The following is a 7,891-nucleotide window of genomic DNA, read 5'->3' as shown; positions in this document are numbered from 1 at the left end:
CTATATCTCATGCTTAAATAAGCCCATCACTATGTGTATGGGGGGTGTCTCTCTGTGATAGAAGAGGAGCTTTTTATAAGCAGCGCTGGCTGTCTGGTGCAAAGTCGTATAAGGAATACTAATGACAGGTCTTTGTGTGGCAAAGGCTCTGACCTGGGAAGAGAATGAGCGTGCAAACATTGCAAATTTAATGGCAGTAATACAAAGACTGAAATAAATACGTCTGCTAAACTACACTGGAGGGACTGCACCAGGCGTTTTGATGGTCCTTCGAAAAATATCAGCGGATAAATCTTGAATAACTTTTCCTAATCTCGTTCTTTCTCTATTAGTGCTGCAGCGAAAGTCTTAATCCCTTATGCCCAACAATGGACATTGAGGCTCGACTTTAATATGCAGCCGGGGGAGAATAAATTGCCCATTGGAATGAATCTATCTATCTCCCATTGACTCACTTTGGACATGTTACGACAAGGCAATCTGTTACGGAGATGAGTTTTGTGTTTCTCTAACACGTATGGTCTTTCAGACATCATATTCTCATATTAGAAAACCTGAGTGGCATATAAATGAGTTTCCTTTAGATCAAAGGTTCTCAAACAGGGGGCCCACAAACACCCACTAGGGGGCCTCAGCAAACTTTTCTAAGGTGCAGGATGAACTAAAATGATTTAAATTAATATATTACTTAAAATAGAATTAATATTATTATCATTATTCAGAAATGTCTGAATCTATCTTAATTACAGTACTAAAAAAAACAAGATATGAACTGCATCATATCAAAATGCAAACTGAAATCATACTTCGTTTTCCCCTTTAACTATTGTTTATATGTGTGTGTGTGTGTGTGTGTGTATACAGTTCTGGAAACCTCTGGACTCACAAAATGAATTGTGGATAATGAATTCAACTATATTGACTCTCCCACTTCAAATATTCTTCAAATATTGTGTTATAATAATTAATGATAATGACAACAATAATTATTATATTATTATATTGTATTAGGGGCCTTCAAATATTGTGTTGGACAGTGGACAGAACCATCACAGGAGCAACAAAATCGGGGGGAAACAAGTGGTGGCTTTTAAAAGCGCATTTTCCCATTGCAAACAGGAAGGTTAAAGAAAAAAGTTACACCATTGCACTGTAAGCAACACACTTTCGGTTGCTCACGGACTGTATGCATCTCTGTTATGAACTTTGTAAGTAATCAGCAAAAGACATACCTAACACATCCTCTCAGGAGCAAAGTCACAGCGTGATGCCTTCAAAAAGTGAAAGTGTTAAACCAATACACACCTATGCTCATATTCACGAAGAGTGGGTATGAGGATGCGCTAAGAATGCATTTCCTTTGAGAGGAAGTGCAACACTGCCATCTGTCGGTCTGGAAAAGAACAGCAGGCGCGCCTCTCAGTATCACACACAAATAAACAACACGCGACCGTCTCATTCTGTTGTGAACTTGTGATCGTGAAAAGAGATTCGTCCGCGCTATCGCGGTATTAGCGTATCTGACAGGTAACTTGTTCTCTGATGATTGACATGCAGTGATACGTCTAGCTCGGAGACTGAGGTACAAATGATGGATGGCTTCCTGCTCAAAATATCAACATTAACACCTTAGGGACGCTTCCAGCTGCAAATGGACCGGGCCGTTTTTACTATTACTCACGTAGCTCGAGCTCACTCGATTTGCATGCAGTGTCACAATCTAATACCTGCATTCCCCGGCTATGCATTATGAGCCGTGAAATCTATTCCACCGGCCTGCGATTGAGCAGCCACACTCCGCAGGTGCCGCATTAGCATAGGAAGTTCGGAACTGGAAGAGGTCGGTAGAAAATGCAGTAATGATAATGCAGTGCAATGGGCTCTGACGTATGCAAAGGCGCAGCCTGTTTAATTTCACCACCTTATTCCTGAGGAACTGGTGAATGCTGGGATAGGATTCTTGTATGTTGAGATGGGATCGCGAATAGTGTATGGAAGTAAAGATGCTGGCACAAAGTATGCAAATTAGAATCTGCATATTTGCATGTAGTGGGGTCCAAAAGTCTAAAAACACTTTCAATTTCTGTTATATTCTGCTTTGAATTAAACATGAAATTTTGACCGAAACAGTAGGCCTATTTTCTTGTAAAACATACTCTAATAATCTTTGTTTTATTTACGACTTAAAATAATAATAATAATTTATTCCTGTGATGGCAAACCCTGAATTTTCAGTAGCATTTACTCCAGTCTTCAGTGTCACATGATCCTTTAGAAATCAGTCTGATATAATGATTTGCTGTTCAAGAAACATTTCTTATTATTATCACATTTGTTATCATATAATAAATATTTTTGTGTAAAGTTAACCATGACACATTTTTTTCAGGATAGAAAGTTCAAAATTCTTTGGAATAGACTAAATAAACTTTGTAACATTTATTTATATGACTAAAATTAACAACATTATAATAAATATTTTCGGAAATATTCAATTTTTTCTTTACTAATCAAATACGCTCACATAAGCAAAATTTCACTGAATTTATGATTATTAATGTGTACAATTTTGAGTGATATTAGATCTTTTAGGTCCCAAGCATACATATCCATACACATAAACACATAAACCTTACAGTACAATTTAAGTTGTACTGGGTTATGCTGTAACACGCACGCGCACACACACAAACATATACAGTATATAAGTCCAGATGAGGAGTTTATTGCAAACGCTATATTGTGACAGGACAAAAAACTGATTTACCCAGCTTAAATTGCAGAGATATTGCCTTATAAGTTATCATTCAGTTGCTGCACTCATATGGTAAGTCTGTTATCTGGAAAAGCGAACAAATTCCAAAGTATAAACTACTCATAAACACCTCAAAAAGACAATTTTCTCTTTCCTCTTAACTCGTGCTCAATGCACTCCGAGCACAGAGCCTCCCTTGTCTCCTCACGCACTCTAACGCACTATGACAGTTGGAGATGAAATAGAAATTTTGCTATCAAACAACTACACAAAGGGGAGATGACCTTTGATCAGAAGCGCGTTTGATGTTTTGACATGAAATTTGCATCAGAGGGGCTGAAGCAGAGGTTGGCGCTTCGAGTGGTTAATGATTCCTCCTGACAGAGAGACACAGAGGTCAAAATCCTTTTAGGAAATAAGCACACCTTTAATCCGGCTCCCTAGCTGATGCCCGACCAGTCTACACCACTTATTATGAATGCTTTCTTTGTCTCACAGCAGTATTGCTTTGTATGAAAACGAGGGAGTTTATTTATCATGATGTAATCTTGCTTTCAGACCACCCTTCGCCTGCAATAGGCATTTTATAGTTCATTTTAAACTAGGAATATCTGAAGACCTCGTAGGTCGAGTAAAGTCGTTGATTGATCTCTGAAAGGGAGATGCTGTTTAATTATTCAAGCGAGCATGTCATTTTCGCCTGATTAAAGTACAGTTTCCATTCAGGTTCTCCCTTTGCGTCAGAGCAATATCTGTCTCCGTCACTCTTAAAATCAAATTTCATTTGTTCTGTTCTGGCCAGTGTTATTTTTGTCATTGTTGGTGTCTCTTTGGGTTATAAATGCAGATGCAATATGTAATGAACAGTGGATATAAAAAAAATGTGCCACTGCACTGAATAACCTATATGAAATTGTTTAGCTATCTATCCTATAATAATTGTTAGCTTCGCGAGCCAATAACTGGGTAAAATAAACTAACCTCAGCAATAAGTCAGGGAAATGCAGGATGATGTTCAAAAGTCATACAAAAGACATAAAACTAGCATGGTTATGCCAGTGAATAGTTCTATCACTATATAGTCTTCAGTGTCACATGATCCTTCAGAAATTATTCTAATTTGCTGATATGGTGCTCAAGAAATATTTCTTATTATCATCATTGTGGAAAACTGCGTAATATTTTTGTGAAAACCGTGATATATTTTCAGGATTCTTTGATGAATAGAAAGTTCAAAAGAACAGCATTTATTTAAACTCGAAATCTTTTGTAACAATATAAATGTCTTTACTGTTGCTTTTGATCAATTTCGTGTGTTCCTGCTAAATAAAAGTATCAATTTCTTTAAAAAAAAATCATACTGACCCCAAACCTTTGAACGGTAGTGTATGCGTTGCATAAAAGCGGTATTTTATCGCATAAATCAGGGGTCACCAAACTCGGCCCTGGAGGGCCAATGTCTTGCAGAGTTTTGCTCCAGTCCTAATCAAACACACCTGAACCAACTATTCAAGGTCTTACTGGGAGTTTTTCACCGTATATAGTAGGGGAATTTACCCTTAACCATTTAACAGGTTTTTACTGTAGCATTTTTACAGTCTGTTACCGTTAAATTCACGGTCTTTTTTTACAGTGTACTTGAAACTTCCAGGCAGGTGTGTTGAGGCAAGTTGGAGCTCTGCAGGACACCAGCCCTCCAGGACCGAGTTTTGTGACCACGGCATAAATGATAATGTCCATAATATTATCTTACAAACACAACACAAAGACAAGTTTCATTGATTTATTAGTCACACTACCTGTGTCAGATCAGGTAACATGAGTTTATGTTTCCACTGAAAGCACATCTTGTACTGGACATGTGCTATCATTTATACTAGATATATCTATGTATCTCAGCTGCGTGACAAGTAAACAAAATCGGTTGAGGGGACAAAAGCAATACTGAGGTTAATAAAAGAGTTCCATCATGTTTGCAGTTGTTGACGTGAGGAAAGAATAACATGTTTTTCTCGAAGCGTTCGCCTGTCAGGTACTGTACATGTCAGAGTGCCCTGTAATTCAATATTGAAAAACAGTTTATATCCACACAAAATGACATTTACTCAGCTATGCATGGAATTGCGTAAATGTCAGAACACACTGGCAGAACGCAGAGAACCAGAAGACACTGCCTTGATTAAAGGGATAGTTTATCAGAAATTGAAAATGCAATCCAGTGTTTCTTCTGACCTCATAGATTTTCATTATATGGAGCAACATGCTTTAAAATATCTTCTTTTGTGTTCCGCAGAAGAAAGAAAGTCATACAGGTTTGGAACATCGTGAAGGTGAGTAAAAGATGATGTTGATGGGGACCAGGTTTTAGTCTGGAGTTTGAAAGCCCATTAATAAGACGTCTGTCATAGGGAATGGGAGAGGTGGGGAACCTTAAGTCTGCCATAAGATACACGTCCTATCGGTTGATATCCAGCAGTGATGCAGACAAATGAGTCCTACACGCCTCAATCGATGAGAAATGCAGAGTGAGTGTGCTTCTTCTGAAGGGTCCTCCAAAGCATGACAAACATCTTAATCAGTCTCAAAAAGGAATAGTTCTTCAGAAGAACAGACAGAAATATGCAGTCAGACTGACAACATATGCTCTCGCTGTGACAGGAAATAATGCTGCAGAGCGTCATTTCACACTGCATGTAATTATCCAGATACGCCTGCAAATACTTCATCAGTGCACTTAGAAGTTTACTGCAGACTAGAGTTGAACTTAGAGAGAAAACCACGGGCAAGAGGGGTTGGGGTGTTCTGATCCTCAAATTAAGGCCTGAAAGCTATACAAAACTATATATAAGACTTGGTTTTTCTATCTTAAAAAATTGTTAAGGAATTGTCAGTAACACTAAATATAGAATAAAATTCAAAGTAATAAATAAATAAAATAATGCAATTCATCTCAATTATTATCACAATTCCCAACCAAAAGCAAAAGTTTAAAAACAATTCAACTGTAATAATATTCAATAAATTAAGTAAGTTATTATGTTAAACAACAATATACATATATTTTATTTGACATCCCTAAAAACGCATGTGTCTTCTTTTCCTCTCAAATTTCCACTGGGGTTGCTGCAAGATGACAAAAGTATTTAAATTAAGTTGTATTTATAATATAATATAATATAACTGATAAAAACAAGGTGTAAACTGAATATTTCTTTCCTATTTCCCTCAAAATAAAATGCTGTATTAAGGAACAACATACAGTTCATGAAAATTCTGGATTTTTTTTTTCATATATATTTAATATATTGCATAATAGATTCTGATTCAGAAAATATACACTATTAATATTATATTACTGTTATATTATTATATAATACTAACCACATTATCCCATGTTCTGTTAATAACATTTTGAAAACAAGCCACTTTGTCATGATTACAGCAGAAAATACTGGAAGAAATATTACTTCTTATATGAGAGGATTTCAAATATTTTGTTGTACAACAGGTGGCCTTGAAGTCAAAAAGGTTGCAAACTTCTGGATTAGAAGACTGGAACTCTGTAGTATAAATAAAATACTACTATATAAATAAATTTGCTATGAATAAAGAAGCTTTTCTTAAAATGAATAAGGCTGAAAAACCCCACCAACCTATGCATTTAACTAAAGTGTTCAGACCAGAGTTATTCATACAGATGCATGTGGTCCAATTTGTGTCACTGTAAATTAAATATTATTGTAGGGAGATAAAATGTTGATTATCATCTAATCCTCCTTTCCATATGGACAAATAGATCTGCTGCCAGTACAACGGCCTAAACAACCTGGCCCAAACAGATGTTACACACACTCCCAACACACTAACAGCACCTGGTTCTAAAACAGCAATAGCCTTAACACTATGTGTCAAACACATCATGTGATTTAATAAGGCTTCATTTTTTAAGCCTATAGAGTGCCGTGATCTCACATTCTGCAACATACATGGCATTATACAATTACACAAGTCAAGTCAAGTCGCCTTTATTTATTTAGCGCTTTATACAATAGATTGTCAAAGCAGCTTTACACAGTTAAACAGGGAAAATGTGTGCTGATAATGCAAGAGGACAATAGAAAACAGTCAGTTTATCAGTTAAAGTCAGTTCATCATTGATTCATCCAGCTCAGTTCAGTTCTCTTCAGATAGTGTCTGTGCAGTCAAGTCAACAATGTTGCCAGAAATTGTGTCCCAACTACCCTTACCAAAAAGTAGTATACTTCAAGTTTATTGTGTGCTTGGATGGGATAAATGCAGAGCACTAATTCCGAGAATGGGTCACCATACTTGGCCACATGTCACTTAACTCACTTACTAGTAGTATACTTGTAAGTGTACTATTTCAATACTCCTTGGGACTAAATTGGCCCACTTTCTAGCATATAAAAGTATACTTTTAAGTATACTTTAAGTATAACAGTAGTAAACTTTGAGTACACAACTAATTTACATCAAAATGTTTAGTTTGCACTGCAACTATGCTAAAAGTGAACTTATAGGAATACTGATAGTTTACTAATTAAATACTTGAAGCATTTTTAATACACTGAAGTATAGTCTCAGTAAATTACTAGTTTAGTAGTTTTATACTGTAAGTATACTCATAAGTTTTCTTTAAGTGAACTTTACATCATACTTTAAATATACTACTATGTTCCTATTTAGGTATTCATTTGTATATATTTTGTTATATGAATATCTGAACATACAAAACACCAAAAGAAAGAACAGGGTATCTGCTTGTAAACAAAAAACATTTATTCTAGCTTCATACATTATTTTTTTAAACACTTGAATGTGGATAAGTTTCATAAATAAAAAATAAAGAAATAAACAACATTTTGAACAAAAAGCTGAAAAAAGACTGAATTGGATTCAGAATGATAATCAAAACGTATGGAGTCGATCAACACCCCAAAGATTGACAGTTATTATTACTTCTTCATTGGTCGACATTTTATTCCATAATGTTACATAGTTTTGATGCTGTTTTATGTCTGATGATCGTGTTAGAAACATGTGGAAGCATCTGTTGTTTCGGTTTCTTCTTCACTTGTGTTTTTTGGAAATTCTGTACAGAAGATGTGTACTAGC

The sequence above is a fragment of the Sinocyclocheilus anshuiensis genome, unplaced genomic scaffold, assembly GCF_001515605.1.
Source record: "Sinocyclocheilus anshuiensis isolate Anshui unplaced genomic scaffold, SAMN03320099.WGS_v1.1 scaffold951, whole genome shotgun sequence".
Lineage (NCBI taxonomy): Eukaryota > Metazoa > Chordata > Actinopteri > Cypriniformes > Cyprinidae > Sinocyclocheilus > Sinocyclocheilus anshuiensis.
Note: the sequence above shows the minus strand (reverse complement) of the source record.